Genomic DNA, 17,286 nt, shown 5'->3' with positions numbered 1-17,286 from the left:
ATAAACTAACAAGGAAACACATTCAAATATTAGAACTTATGATTATACACTTTGCTCAACATAATACAAAGTGTTATGATATTTACATGCTGTTGGCTAACTTTAGCCATTCTGCCCTGTTTTGGAAAAATCATAGAAAAATCATACGAAGTCGAAAACTAGATCCGTAAATTCTGAGAGTTCACAAAATGTGTCTAGTTTACTCATAATTTTTATCACGATTTTTAATGACCTTCAACTTGTGTGAAAAAGTCCATAATCACAGACTCGTCCGGATTGTTGTTTGAAATGATAGGCAGTTTTGTAAAAATCACCATAAATTGTAGAAAAATCGTATAGAGATGTGCAAGTAGTCATTTTAAAGCTACAAACATGAACTATTTTCATCTTGTACAGTTTTGAAAACAAAAATGTTTAAGATGCCCAAAACAGTCCGTGAATGGAGTTGAACTTTTCTGATGAAGGCTGTTAGAAAATTTTAGTTATGTTCTTGGTGTTTTAACTTGTATTCCCCCCTGAAAACTTGAGAAAACATGAAAATGTAGGGGTACAAACTCACCTTAAGTGATTTCAGTAGATGATTGTTGAAGAATGGAAGTGTTTAATTCAAGAACACTTGGAGATGCCTTGAAGGTTTTCGAGAATCTAACATTATGGTTATGGAGTTTGTGTAAGCAATCAAAGATTTGAGTAGAAGGAAGTGAAATAATAATAGGGAGGGTGAATTTTTACTTACTAAGAGTGGAAGAACACTTGAAATCAGCCTTGAATCTCGAAAATTTGTGTAGAAAAAGTTTGAGAGAAAAGTGGTGTTTGTTACTTAGTGGAATGAGAGAAATGAGAGAAAATGAGGAGTGTGGTTGTTTGTTCCAGCTCAAAAAAAACGTGGGAGTGAGGGAAATTTGAGTGTAAGGGGACATTGAAGTGACATAGGTAAGGTGGGGAGGTATGGCTGGTCATAGAGTGGGTGTGGGGTGGTTGCTTGTGTCATAAGTTAAGGCAAAGTCAACACTCCACCTTAAATAAATCCCCCATTAGATCTTTATTATTTAGATAATGATTTTCATAAAAATATGTTTAAATTATGAATATTTAGAGTTTATTATGTTAAAATATAATTTCTGGAGAAAATCCCGCTTTAAAATCACGAAAAACGGGCTTAAAATGTTAAAAATATCAAAAATTGGCTAAAAGTGACAAATTCCCGAAGTCTAGCCGAGATTCGGCCTTCTGATGCTGAAACCGAGAGGAGGGAGGGTAGAAACCGAGAGGGGAGAAGAGAGAGGGAAGGAACCAAGAGGGGGGAGGAGAGAACAGAGGGCGCGAAGAGACAGAGGGGCGGAGTAGAGACCGAGCGTAGGGAAGAGACAGAGAGGCGGGTAGAGACAGAGCGAGAAGAAGGGAGCAGATGAGGCGACAGAGAACCGAGGCTCGGTCCTCGCGTGCATTTAGCCAACAGAGGCTCGGTCCTCGCATTCTTTATCCAACAGAGGCTCGGTCCTCGCATGCCACAGCCAACAGAGGCTCGGTCCTCGCCTAAGAAGCCTCTCTTATTGGTTTCGGTTCCTAAAGCCTATTTTTCTCGTTTTCGCCCCGTTTTAAGCCGTTTTTGACCCGGTTAAGGGCCGGAATGACCCGAATGATTCTAAAAAGTTACGGGAACTATTTGAGGGAGATTTGGGAGAGATTTCTCATACTTGGAGAGATTTGGGAGAGATTTGACATTCTTGGAGAGATTTCTCATACAAAGAGATATTTGAGAGAGATTTCGCATACTTGGAGAGATTTGGGAGAGATTTGACATTCTTGGAGAGATTTCTCATACAAAGAGATATTTGAGAGAGATTTCACATACTTGGAGAGATTTAGGAGAGATTTGACATTCTTAGAGAGATTTCTCATACAGAGAGATATTTGAGAGAGATTTCAAGTGTGGCATTTGTGAGTGTTTGGCTCCGCAATGCAAGTCTCTTGAGCCCCGTTAAGTCATGGTTAAGGATCCCACACACTCCCAATGAGTATGCAACATGGTTTTTATCAGTTTAGTTCATTGATTAGCACTAGGGCTTAGGAAATTTTTAACACGAGACTTTTCTCAAATGATGTTTTCCCATTAATATAGCAAGTTATACAGTACGAACATAACACAAACCCTAATACACAAGGTTTAATCGAGTTGACCGGCTTGACCTGATGACTTGACTTGACTCAAGATTGACGATTGTCACATCATCCCCCCGTTAGAGGGAATTTCGTCCCGAAATTTAAATTCGGCTGGGAACTTCAAAGGTTTGGGAAAAGATGTGGATACTTTTGCTTCATTTGATCTTCACGTTCCCAGGTAAACTCAGGCCCTCGTTTCGCGTTCCAACGAACCTTCACTATGGGAATGCGACTTTGTTTTGTTCTCTTGATCTCTCGATCCATGATCTCGACGGGTTCCTCCACAAAGTGGAGATTTTCATTAACTTCGATTTCTTCGAGTGGTATTACGAGTGTCTCGTCAGACAGACACTTCTTTAAGTTGGATACGTGGAAGGTAGGGTGTACATTACTAAGTTCTTGTGGTAGTCAGAGTTTGTACGCCACAGGACCAATCCTAGCAAGGATTTCGAACGGACCGATGTACCTTGGGTTTAGTTTCCCTCGTTTACCGAAACGTATCATCCCCTTCCAGGGGGAAACTTTTAGTAGTACCCGGTCTCCGACCTAGAATTCTAAAGGTTTGCGTCGCTTATCCGCGTAACTCTTTTGTCGATCACGAGACGCTTTTAGTCTTTCCCGAATTTGAATGATCTTTTCTGTGGTTTCCCTTATGATTTCAGGCCCAGTAAGGGTGCTATCAGGGACTTGCCCTCTGGCTAGCTGAGTATCTCCAACTTCGGTCCAACACAATGGTGATCTACACTTGCGACCGTAGAGAGCTTCGAATGGAGCGACTCCAATGCTAGTGTGATAGCTGTTATTATAAGAGAATTCGATAAGCGGTAGATGGGTATCCCATGCCTTACCAAAATCTATCACACAGGCTCTCAGCATGTCTTCCAATGTCTGGATGGTTCTCTCGCTTTGTCCGTCAGTTTGTGGATGGTAGGCCGTACTCATGTCTAGCCTGGTTCCCAGAGACTTCTGTAGGGACTGCCAGAAACGCGAGGTGAATCTACTATCTCGATCAGAGATAATGGATGTTGGTACACCATGTAGTCGCACGATCTCTTTAATGTACGACCTGGTTAACTTCTCCATCTTGTTTGTTTCCTTTATTGGCAGGAAGTGCGCGGACTTGGTCAATCTGTCCACAACCACCCATATGGTATCCATCCCACCTGATGTCTTAGGCAGTTTGGTTATGAAGTCCATGGTTATTCGCTCCCACTTCCACTCGGGTATATCCGGTTGTTGAAGTAGTCCTGATGGCTTCTGATATTCCACCTTGACCTTGGCGCAAGTGAGGCACTTGCTCACATAAGTAGCAATTTCAGCCTTCATGTTTGGCCACCAGTATAACTTTTTGAGGTCGAGATACATCTTATCTGACCCAGGGAGAATGGAGTATCGAGTCTTGTGGGCCTCGTTCATTACAACGTCTCGGTACCCACCGAACTTCGGTGTCCAGATTCGATTCATGAGATAACGAGTTCCATCCCCTTTGACTTCCAAGTTCTTATCCATCCCCCTTAGTGCTTCGCTTGCCATGTTTTCTTGTTTCAAGGCTTCTAATTGGGCATCCTTGATCTGGGTGGCCAGTTGGGAGTGGATGGTCATGGCTAGGGATTTTACTCGGCGACCCGTGTATTCTTTCCTGCTTAAGGCATCGGCTACTACATTGGCCTTGCCCGGGTGGTAGCGAATTTCACATTCGTAGTCATTCAGTAATTCCACCCATCTTCTTTGGCGCATGTTAAGTTCTTTCTGATTGAGAATGTGCTGAAGACTTTTGTGATCAGTGAAGATGGTGCACTTGGTGCCGTAGAGGTAGTGCCTCCAGATCTTCAGGGCGAACACCACCGCTCCCAGTTCAAGGTCGTGGGTTGTATAATTAACTTCATGTGTCTTCAGTTGCCTTGATGCATAAGCGATGACTTTTCCCCTTTGCATGAGCACACAGCCGAGGCCTTGATTCGAAGCATCGCAATACACCACAAAATCATCGGTTCCTTCTGGAAGAGACAAGACTGGTGCGCTGCATAGGGCTTGCTTTAGTGTCTGGAAGGCGGCTTCTTGTTTATCTTCCCATTCGAACACTACACCTTTCTGAGTTAAGGTGGTAAGAGGCTTAGCGATCTTGGAGAAGTTTTGTATGAATCTTCGATAGTATCCTGCGAGTCCCAAAAACTATCGGATTTCTGTTGGCGTTGTAGGTGTTGACCAATCTTTGATTGCTTTGATCTTTGAGGGGTCTACATGTATTCCTTCCTTGCTTACTACGTGGCCAAGGAATCCTACTTCACGGAGCCAAAATTCACACTTTGAGAATTTGGCCTAAAGCTTCTCGGTTCTTAAAATCTCCAGAACTAGTCGTAGGTGTTGTCTGTGCTCTTCTTCGCTCCTCGAATAGACCAAGATATCGTCGATGAATACGATGACGAATTTATCCAAGAAGGGTCGACACACTCGATTCATCAAATCCATGAACACCGCAGGCGCGTTAGTTAACCCGAATGGCATCACTACAAACTCATAGTGCCCATAACGAGTTCTGAATGCCGTCTTGGGGATATCCTCTTCCTGAACTCGTAGTTGATGATAGCCCGACCTCAGGTCGATTTTTGAAAAGTAGCTGGCTCCTTGGAGCTGGTTGAAGAGGTCATCGATTCGGGGTAGGGGATAACGGTTCTTGATAGTGAGTTTGTTTAGTTCTCGATAGTCTATTCACATGCGAAAAGACCCATCCTTCTTCTTTACAAATAAGATTGGTGCTCCCCAGGGCGAGAAGCTTGGTCTGGTGAACCCTTTGCTCAATAGTTCATTCAACTGGCTGGATAGTTCTTGCATTTCTGCCGGTGCTAAGCGATACGGAGCCCTGGCGACGGGGGTAGCTCCTGGGATTAAGTCGATCCGAAATTCGACTTGTCGTGCGAGTGGTACACCTGGCAGATCGTATGGGAAAACATCAGGGAAGTTGCATACTTCTGGAATTTCTTTGATGTCCTTCACCTCCTGTTTCTTGTCTACGATGTGGGCTAAGAAAGCATGGTATTGCTTTCGGAGGTACTTTTGGGTTTTAACACAAGAGATGATTTGTAGGTTCGCACTAGGTTTATTGCCATAAACGGTGAGAACGTTGCCATTCGGCAGATTGAGGCGGACGACCCTTTCGTAACATAGAATGTCGGCACGATGAAGGCTTAACCAATCCATACCAATGATTATATCGAAGCTTTTTATGGTGACCGGCATAAGGTCAATTTTGAACAAATGGTTGTCTAGAGTGAGAGTACACCCTATGTAAATATCATTAGCGCGCTCAACCTTTCCATTTGCCATTTCTACAATGTAAGAATCTTCTAGTGGTTGGGAATTTTGCTTAAGTATATGTTTGAATTGGTGACTTATGAAACTTCTTTCTCCCCCACTATCGAAAAGTACGCATGCATAAGAGTTATTGAGGAGGAACGTACCAGTAACCACAGAGGGATCCTTGACTGCTTCTCCCTGCCCTAAAGTTAGGACACCCCCAGCATTAGGGGCTCGTGCCTTGGGGCAGTTCCTCCTGAAGTGTCCCGTTTCACCACATCCACAGCAGGTTTGGCTTGCTCCGGTGTTGGCGGTCGTAGCGACTTGTGCGGCGGGTTGGGTAGTCGCTCTACAGAATCGTGCGGTGTGCCCCTTTTTGTTACAGTTATTGCAGTGTAACTCTCGACAAGCACTGTTATGGTGGTAGTTACACTTGTTGCACTTTGGAAGAGTTCCTGTATACTGTTTCGGTGGCGCTGGAGCGGCAGCAGTAGTCGCGGCACGAACAGCAACAATCTGTTGCTTTTTGGCGGGGTCCTGAATTGGTTGTTTCTTTGTATTGCCCCAGAACTTCCTCTTGTTGTTCCCTCCTTTTGTTCGGTCGGTGGTGGTTATCACGGTACCACGGCTAGCCCTGTGATCTATGAGTTGTTGTGCCAATTCCTTGGCACTCTCAAAGGTAGTGGGTTTCGAGGCCAATACACTATCTTGAATCTGGGATGACAGCCCCCAGAGATATCGTTCCACCTTCTTCTCTTCTGGAGTGACCATTGTTGGACAGAGGAGTGCTAGGTCGTTGAAATGGGCAGTATAAGTTTCAAGATCAGTGTCTGTCATTCTGAGGTTCCAAAGTTCTTCTTCAAGTTTTTGTATTTCGCCCCTCGGGCAGTATTCCTTTAACATTAGGGCTTTTAAATCCTCCCAGCTGATTGCGTTAGCTACTGCAGGAGTAAGTGATTTAACTCGGCCATTCCACCAAGTAAGTGCTTTTCCAGTGAAAGTGAATGCCGCATACTTGACCTTGCTCGCTTCGGGACAAGCGCAGATTTCAAAAACTGCCTCGGTCCTTTCGAACCATTACACCAGTGTGATAACGCCCCCGCTTCCATTGAAAGGGTCGGGTTTGCCATTCGTGAAGTCTTTGTAAGAGCACTCCCTCGTACGCCCCGTGCTGTCCCCATGAATGGAATTGGTAGCTCCGGATCCAGAACCATTGGTTCCCATTTGCGACATTGCTGCCGCCACGGCTGCCGTTACTGCAGCCTGGAACATTGCAGGATCAAACTGCGGAGGTGGTGGTGGAGGCGGCACTGTGTTGTTGGAAGGCCTTGGTCTTTTCCTTGGTGGCATGGTTCTGTCATAAAAAAAAATGACTGGTCGGTAAGACTTCAATAGTGATAACGAGTCGAGTGTTACTGGTTTCATCCCTCTTGTATTTTATCATAACTTTATTATTCGTAAACTGTTTGTGTGATCAGGTTATGATGTATAGTGCCAAACATTCAATAAATAAAACACATGCCAAATTTCATTGATAACTTTTAGTACATAACGTTTAGAGGGAAAAGTTTGACCTCATAAGGGTCTACATTACATCGTTACAAAAGGTAGTTTTGGCATTACAAAAGCCCTTTGAATAGTTTAATCACATAGTCGCAGGGTCGACCTACATACAAAGAGTAGCACTAACGCGTACTCATAAAATTTTACTGCTAAGACGTGGGAATAGTAACGAGTAGAGTACAGAATACTCCTATAGTATTCTTGTTCTTGTGGTAGTGTTGGTAAGTTTTAGACTTGTTGCAACACCACAATCAATCTTAGGCACATGCTAGTCACTCCTAGAGAGATTTAGTTGATCATGCTACATCCACCCAGGTGTGACTATATGTCTCTAAGCTTAATTGTGTTGTTCAACAATCTTTAATACTTCTGTTCTGTTCTAGAATGATACTGACCCTTTGTATTGGTGAATGTATATATATATATATATATATATATTTAATTAAATATTTTAGTATTTAAAAGTATATATTCTTGGTCAGAATGTTTTAGTCCCGAAGTGTTTATAGTTCGTATATCTTTTATGGGTTGATATACTTGATTCACTATAAACAATGCTCCGATACCAATCTGTCACACCCCAAAAAAGAGAACGGCGGAATACGTTCTGGGATGGAGGAGATCATGTACAGTATCATAACAATTGCATAATAGTAAAAACAAGTGACAACAACCATTGCATTAATATAGTGATTTTAGATACAAACATGTTCTGTACAATTGATAGACTCCAAAAGCATAACAAAAATAAAAGATGAGTCTTGTATATGCTCCATCTTCCCAAAAGCTGCACCAGTACCTGTCTATCTTTGACCTGAGGATACAAGTTATTTTCAAAACGAGTATCAGTATAAAGCTTGTGAGTTCATAAGATTTTAGTGTCATTTCTTGTATAAAAGTGTTTACAATCATGTAATATAAAAGTTGAAATAAATGTTGAAAGTAGTAGAAATCCCTAGAAAATCCTATATTTTCCAGGATGGTATATTTGTAAGTTAAATCCTTTGAGTGCGTAAAAGTATTTTCATTGAAATTTTCAGTGTTAAAAATAAAGTAATAAATTTCATACAAGAAACGTAGATGAGTAAAAGTATTTTTGATTGACTGTAGTAGTGTTGCAACTTCAATATATGTTTATTTACTTCGGGAATTAGCTTAGACTTTAATTCTTAGTGTGTTAATTTGGATATGGATATGATTTCTCATGTAACCAAACTGAGTGATTATAGAGGGTCCGATGACCTTCCCGGTCATCCGTAGTGTAGTGATGTAGTGCCATCCCTGGGCCTAGTCGCTCGGACTGTAAATAACAGTCGGGATGTAATAGCGTTCGTCCTGTATAGATCTATACATGTAGCGTTGCTTTCCTTTTGGGAATCCCTGGTTACATGGTATTTACGTAGTATAGTGTCGTATAGAGGAACAATGTGTTATATTCTAGATTAGTGCGTAACGCCCGCAAATCCGGGCTAGTCAAATTAGAGGCAATAGGAATCGAAAACGACTTTTCGACAAAAGATTATTTAGAATTAATAATCTTAACCAAGTTGTAGTATATGTCACAAGGTTTCCGTACATATAAAGAACGCCGAAATCCGAGTTATAACGAATAAGTTATGACACGTTGAAGTTTCGCGACGGAACCAGCACGATACCGGGAAGCGTAAATAGTGAATTTACGATAGAGCAAGATTTAGCCTTAGCGATCTAAACGAAAGTCGTAGAATATGTTAAACTAAGAACATCGATAAAAGAACGCCCAAATCTGACTTCGTATGAAGAAGTTATGATTTTTCGAAGTTTCGGATTAACAGTGTACAGCTTGAAATCCGAATATTAGATCGAGCCATTTTTAGCCGACACGACCTAAAAGAGAATCAAAGATCTCATTATGAGTAGCGTAAGGAGAAAAAGGTGGGCAAAAACAGACATCGGATGTGGAAGTTATGAGGATTTAACGGACCAATCCTATCCCGGCCTGTTAATAATATAAAATTTAAAATCGAGCCAAAATTAGCTGACGGAGTCTAAACAAAAGTTGTAGATTACATTCCCACCTTCGCGTGGATATAAAGAACGTTAAAAACGGAGCTCGTATGAAGAAGATACGGATTTTTGAAGTTGTAACTCGAAATTGCGAAACTGGTGCGAGGGTGATGACGTGGTTCGATCAGGGCCGTAGCTTGCTGGTCACGGTCTGGTCTTTGGATTCGGACACCTCGCCTCGTTACGCCTCGCGTACGAAGGGAACGCCCCGCGTCGGAAGAAGGCTACGCCCAGCGTACTTCGGTCTTGTGTGGTCCGAGAAGCGAACACGTAGCCCCACCCGAAGAGCACCACCTATCCGCCTTATCTGATGCTACGCCCCGCGTAAGGGCCTCGGTACGCCCAGCGTACTCCGAGGCTGAGGCCTATATAAGGGAGGTGAAGCCTCTCGGATTTTTCACACCTTTCCACCCTCTTTCTCTCACTACTTTCTCTCTCTAGGGTTCCAAACCCCTCCTAAACCCTAGGTAAACCCCCTAGCTCCCGAAGGAAGCCCCGAGGGTCCCGGAGTCCCGAGAAAAACGAGTTTTTCGGTTTTGAAACGCTGCTCCAATTAAGTTCCGGTTTTCGATAAAATTCGCTGTAAGTGTGCTACGCTTACGCAATTTTTAATATAGCTTTCAAATAATTATATGAATGTTATTAGGTCCTTAAAATAATTATTTGGGCTATTATTATGAGTTACATTAAGCGTTATTAACGCTTAATAATAGTCAGACTAATTAATTTGTCGCGGTTATCGTTAGACTAAACCCTAGTGGTACTGGTACTAGGTTTTATCGAAGGAATATCGTTTTGAGAGTATCGAAGCACTGTCCGAGTGCTGAGTCACCACCTACTCAGGTGAGTGCATAGTCCCTTTCATCTTACACATAGATATGAAGTATTTTAATATAAATTATGTGCTATGTGTTCATATTGTTTGAATACTTGTTGTCTATGCTGGATGAATGATTTATACATGTTTTAAATGATTTAAACTGTATAGTTATTTTATATCTACAAATATGATGGGATAAAACATGGGTAGATGAAATAGTTGGTAGGTGATGAAATAAAATAATGAGAGATAAGTGATGATAGGAAGGTGATGATGATATATAGATGATTATGAATCGGTGATGTAGGATACTACAACCTTGTCCGACAATTTGGAGATGTAGTCATCTACCAGACTATAGATGGCAACCACGGACTATCATAGACAACCCCGTGGAAACACCAGCAGGCTAGTAACCTGTAGGTGATGAATTACGAGTTCAGGCGATGTTGTAACTACGTATTCATGCGATGATAGTCTAACCCTTATTATGAATTACGAGTCTAGGCGATGTTGTGGCTACGTATTCATGTGATGATAGACTAACCCTTATCATGATTTACAAGTCCAGGCGATGTTGTGGCTGCGTAATCATGCGATGATACCCTAACTCTTTCTAGACACATATTGAGGGAGTAATCCCCGGATTAGCATTGTCTATGCAATGTAGGCAATGATCCTTAGGTAAAGTTCGTAGGAACAATCATATAAGGAAATACGATGTAAGGAGATGAGAAGTAAATATGATATAGGAGATGACCCTTGAGATAATATCTTTAGGGAAGACTAAAAGAAGATAATGGGGATGGGTAATTGGGTTGATTATTTAAACATAATAACTATATTATTTTGGGTTGAAAACCCTATGTACTCACCAGGTTTCCCAACCTGACCCACTCAGTTTATTTACATCACAGGTGGCGATATGAAGTGACATTACACTGAGAGATTTAAAGAGATGTAGATCACTAGTGTAAATAATTGTAAGTTCTGTTTATGCTTATGTTTCTGTATTAACGATGACATCCCAAACGTTTTAAGATGAATAAAAATACGTTTCTTCGAAAATGTTTTAATAACTTATTTATCGTGTTTTTCTGGGAACAAATTCCGCAACCTTTTTATAAAATGAAGTACTCTGATTTTTATAAAGCATAAACAAAATCGGTCTTTTCTGGCTGTGATTTTGGGGGATGTCACAGTTGGTATCAGAGCATTAGTTTAAGCGAACTAGGAATATGGATTTATTTCTAGACTTAAACTTAGAATGCTAAGTGATGATTGTGAGGAGTGTGTCAAATTGATTTAGGTAATGCACCTGAATAGACACAAGCACTAGCTTATTTTAGGAATGATGCCTAAATTCCTTTTACGTGCTAAATGATGCTATAGTTTGATCGGATCTATGGTCTGTTGCTGACCGAATCTGGAAACCTTATGTGTTTAGGATTCTAAACGTATGAATACGATATTAGAACTAGCATATAAAAGTTTCAGAGTGATAAGGATGATTTAAACGTCAATCTTAAGTAAAGATCTAGATTCACCTTATTCGGTGTATATATCAAGATGGCAAGAACCCGTAGCGGAAACATGAATGCAAATGGGAACAGAAACCAACCCCCAGTGATTGAGCAAATACCGGTGATGGAAGTCGCTGCTGAGCCAGTCTCAATGGCCGGAGTGCGAGCGATGATCCAAGCGATATTGGATCGTCAAATGGAGGAAACTAGGCGTTTGCTCCAGCAAAATCGAGAGGAAGCAACCATTCAGATCGAACAGCCCGAGTTGAACGAAGGGTAGACTGAGGAGGGAAACTATAGTAGGACTGTTGGTCAAGCCAACCCACCAATAGTTAGGCAAAACCGCCAGGATGGAGGAAACGATGGATGTGGATGCAAATACAAGGATTTCATGGCGTCCAAACCACCGAGTCTATCTGGAAGCCCGACGTCGGTGGAAGTCATAAACTGGATCTCCGAGATGGAGACGATGTTTGAGAGTTGTGAGTGTAGCAACAGGCAAAAGACCGCTCTCGTGGTTCCTCTGTTGAAATCTGGAGTACTAAGCTGGTGGAAGCTACTAGCTGATTCGATGCCCAAAGGAGAAGCGAGCAAAATGTCATGGGAGGATTTTCTGGTGCAGCTAAAAATGCAGTACAGCTCTGAACAGGATCTTCTGGAAATCAACAACGAGTTTCAGAATCTAAAGAAGGGAAAGATAAGTGTCATCGAGTATGTTGCAAGTTTTACGGAGAAAATGAAGCTTGTTCCTTATCTAGTTCCAACTGAACTCTCCAAGGTCAATAAGTTTGCCCATGGATTACTAGCAGACTTTGGTCCAATGGTCAAACAAGCAACCACTTTGAAAGCCGCCATCTGGGCAGCCAAGAATGTTGAGACCCAAATAAGAGAAAAGGGTCTGGAGAAAGTTGAAGTTGGTGAGAAGAGGAAGTTGGAAGGATCCTCAAGACCTGATAATAAGGGAAAGTTCTCGAAGTCTAACCTGGACGACCGAAGGAATGAAGCCAAGTGGTGTGAGAAGTGCAAGAAGAAGCACTTCGAAAGATGCGATGGAGAAGTGACGTGTTATAAGTGTGGTAGGACCGGTCACTATTCTAGAGAGTGTACATTCGACAACAAGAAGTGCTACGAACGTGGAAATGATGGGCATATTTCAAAGAACTGCCCAAAGAAAAATAAAGCAGCAAGACCAGAAACGCCACCAAGGCCAAGGACATTTCACATGATCCTCGACGAAGCAGAAAACCGTGCGAGGGATCAAGGATGAGGACTTCATATCCGAAGATCAAGTTATGCAGTAGCCATAGTATTGTATGATGTAGCCTATTATAGGCATAACCTAGGGTGAACTTGAACACCTATGTAATCGTTTCAAGAAATAATATAAAAACCTTTGTTTTGTTATCTGATGAGTTAAGTTGTTGTGTGATTCACTGCATGATGACTTGGGAAACTGTGAGACAATACTTGGGACGAGTATGAGTAGGTGTGAATGGTAGTAGAGGCCTATACTACCGGAAGCACAGGACTCACACTTGGATCAAGGAAAGTCACAAGGTTACCAAGAAGCTAGTAATTGATTTCGTTTTATTCAAGTTTGTTTTTACCATTGTTTCGGTAGTGACTAAGAAAATTGCTGATATTCTGACCCTAGTGGTCATGTCCCATTGAGTCCGACTACGATGAATAGGTTACATGGTTTAGAGAACCAAGTTTGATGTAGCGTCCGACTTAACCCAAACGGTTGAAATCAAAGCGATCAATAGAAGTATCGCACTTGTTGTTAAAGAAGTTGTTAGCTAGAAATGCCAAATGTTAAAGTGTGATTATATCACATTAGAGCATGAAGGAAGGCATAGCTTGTTTAACTCTAAGATACCTAAGTCTAAGTGTTGCAACATATGATGATAGGTCATTAGAATATGGCACATCGATCCATAGTAGTAATAAAAGAAATCATCTCAAGTTCGTATCCAGTAAGGATTGAGATTGTGACTTGAAGGTCATAATTGGGAATCTAGCCTGTGGTAGAGAGCAGGTGCACGATCGAATACTCTTACAGTCAATGAGATTAAGAGATAGACTTGAAGGAATGTAGAAGTTATAATTATTACCTAGGATGAAGAGATGACGCATGGAGTCATTATACGACCCTGTTTCATTGATGATTCCGGGACGTAATCATCCTAAGGGGGAGATAATTGTAACGCCCGCAAATCCGGGCTAGTCAAATTAGAGGCAATAGGATTCGAAAATGACTTTTTGACAAATGATTATTTAGAATAAATAATCTTAACCAAGTTGTAGTATGTGTCACAAGGTTTCCGTACATATAAAGAACGCCGAAAGCCGAGTCATAATGAAGAAATTATGACCCGTTGAAGTTTTGCGACGGAACCAACACGATACCGGGAAGCGTAAATAGTGAATTTACGATAGAGCAAGATTTAGCCTTAGTGATCTAAACGAAACTCGTAGAATATGTTAAACTAAGAACATCGATAAAAGAACGCCCAAATCTGACTTCGTATGAAGAAGTTATGATTTTTCGAAGTTTCGGATTAGCAGTGTACAACTCGAAATCTGAATATTAGATCGAGCCATTTTTAGCCGACACGACCTAAACGAGAATCAAAGATCTCATTAAGAGTAGCGTAACGAGAAAAAGGTGGGCAAAAACGGACATCGGATGTGGAAGTTATGAGGATTTAACGGACCAATCCTGTCCTGACCTGTTAATAATATAAAATTTAAAATCGAGCCAAAATTAGCTGACGAAGTCTAAACAAAAGTTATAGATTACGTTCCCACCTTCGCGTGGATATAAAGAACGTTAAAAACGGAGCTCGTATGAAGATGATACGGATTTTTGAACTTGTAACTCGAAATTGCAAAACTGGTGCGAGGGTGATGACGTGGTTCGATCAAGGCCGTAGCTTGCTGGTCACGGTCTGGTCTTCGGATTCGGACACCTCGCCTCATTACGACTCACGTACGAAGGGAACGCCCCGCGTCGGAAGAAGGCTACGCCCAGCGTACTTCAGTCTTGTGTGGTCCGAGAAGCGAACACGTAGCCCCACCCGAAGAGCACCACCTATCCGCCTTATCTGATGCTACGCCCTGCGTAAGGGCCTCGGTACGCCCAGCGTACTCTGAGGCTGAGGCCTATATAAGGGAGGCGAAGCCTCTTGGATTTTTCACACCTTTCCACCCTCTTTCTCTCACTACTTTCTCTCTCTAGGGTTCCAAACCCCTCCTAAACCCTAGGTAAACCCCCTAGCTCCCGAAGGAAGCCCCAAGGCTCCCGGAGTCCTGAGAAAAAGGATTTTTTCGGTTTTGAAATGCTGCTCCAATTAAGTTCCGGTTTTCGATAAAATTCGTTGTAAGTGTGCTACGCTTACGCAATTTTTAATATAGCTTTCAAATAATTATATGAATGTTATTAGGTCCTTAAAATAGTTGTTTGGGCTATTATTATGAGTTATATTAAGCGTTATTAACGCTTAATAATAGTCAGACTAATTAATTTGTCGCGGTTATCGTTAGACTAAACCCTAGTGGTACTGGTACTAGGTTTTATCGAAGGAATATCGTTTTGAGAGTATCGAAGCGCTATCCGAGTGCTAAGTCACCACCTACTCAGGTGAGTGCATAGTCCCTTTCATCTTACACATAGATATGAAGTATTTTAATATAAATTACGTGCTATGTGTGCATATTGTTTGAATACTTGTTGTCTACGCTGGATGAATGATTTATACATGTTTTAAATGATTTAAACTGTATAGTTATTTTATATCTACAAATATGATGGGATAAAACATGGGTAGATGAAATAGTTGGTAGGTGATGAAATAAAATAATGAGAGATAGGTGATGATAGGAAGGTGATGATGATAGATAGGTGATTATGAATCGGTGATGTAGGATACTACAACCTTGTCCGATAATTTGGAGATGTAGTCATCTACCAGACTATAGATGGCAACCACAGACTATCATAGACAACCCCGTGGAAACACCAGCAGGCTAGTAACCTGTAGGTGATGAATTACGAGTTCAGGCGATGTTGTAACTACGTATTCATGCGATGATAGTCTAACCCTTATTATGAATTACGAGTCTAGGCGATGTTGTGGCTACGTATTCATGTGATGATAGACTAACCCTTATCATGATTTACAAGTCCAGGCGATGTTGTGGCTGCGTAATCATGCGATGATACCCTAACTCTTGCTAGACACATATTGACGGAGTAATCCCCGGATTAGTATTGTCTATGCAATGTAGGTGATGATCCTTAGGTAAAGTTCGTAGGAACAATCATATAAGGAAATACGTTGTAAGGAGATGAGAAGTAAATATGATATAGGAGATGACCCTTGAGATAATATCTTTAGGGAAGACTAAAAGAAGATAATGGGGATGGGTAATTGGGTTGATTGTTTAAACATAATAACTATATTATTGTGGGTTGAAAACCCTATGTACTCACCAGGTTTCCCAACCTGACCCACTCAGTTTATTTACATCACAGGTGGCGATATGAAGTGACATTACACTGAGAGATTTAAAGAGATGTAGATCACTAGTGTAAATAATTGTAAGTTCTGTTTATGCTTATGTTTCTGTATTAACGATGACATCCCAAACGTTTTAAGATGAATAAAAATACGTTTCTTCGAAAATGTTTTAATAACTTATTTATCGTGTTTTTCTGGGAACAAATTCCGCAACCTTTTTATAAAATGAAGTACTCTGATTTTTATAAAGCATAAACAAAATCAGTCTTTTCTGGCCGTGATTTTGGGGGATGTCACATAGTGCAATCTCTGGTATTATAGTATAGTAACTTATAGTATAGTATAGAGAGTGTTTTCTTAAATGTGTCTTAACTCGTGTTGGTAGTAATTATAGCGGGTATCATAGTGATAGAGGTAACGAGCAGTAGTATTAACTATACCTATTATAGTTATATATAGTGTAGAGTCGCATGCCTTTGATATGCAAAGGTATTATATAACATGAAGACTTTCATATCTAACACCATATATATGATACATACACACACACACACACACACACATATATATATATATATATATATATATATATATAAGTAAGAAATCAACGACCGTCGGACGGATAACAATATACCTTAAGACCATAATCAAACAAGAACAGAAAATAAGGTGAGCTATCGGTCCTAAGTCCTTCAAGTCTTATTTATATAAATATATTGATGTCGATATAGTTTAAAAGAAAAGTAATTTAAATAAAATTTGAAAATAGTTTAACAACAATTTAGTTTAGAAAATGCGTTTGATGAATATTTAAAACAGTTTTATTGACAAATAGCTAAAAGTATAGAAAAATCCTTTTTGGTTGTAAGTTATAAATCACATATGATTAGGAACTAGAATTTGTTGCATTTACTTGTATCCCCCCCTCTTAAACATGTAAAAACATTTAAAAAGGTTAATTAAGGGGTATGAACTCACCTGAAGCGAGTAGATCGGGTGGAAGTGTCGGTTGAGCGTTTGGTGCCAAGTAAAGACTTGTACACACTGTAAGACCCTAGTAACATATGAAGACATATGTTTACAAGTAATTAGTGATTTAAACACTAATTAAACACATATAGACATCCTAATGTGAATAAAAGCTCTATGGTTAAGCGCTAGAAGGCTATTGTGTTGCATGGAAGGAGTTTTAGGCCTCTCTATGGAGTTTACTCCTCACAAACTCACCTTAGGTGAGTTTACGGCTGAGGGACCACCTCCCGCATGAGTTTACGGCCGAAAAATCATGGGAGGAGTGTATTGGTGTGTTTTCAAGTCTCTTGTGGCTCTAGAAGGGATTCCAAGGCAATATACA

This window comes from Lactuca saligna, chromosome 2, assembly GCF_052625555.1.
Source record: "Lactuca saligna cultivar CGN05327 chromosome 2, ASM5262555v1, whole genome shotgun sequence".
In the NCBI taxonomy this organism is placed as follows: Eukaryota; Viridiplantae; Streptophyta; class Magnoliopsida; order Asterales; family Asteraceae; genus Lactuca; species Lactuca saligna.
The sequence above is the reverse complement of the archived record's forward strand: the minus strand, read 5'-3'. Positions refer to the sequence as shown.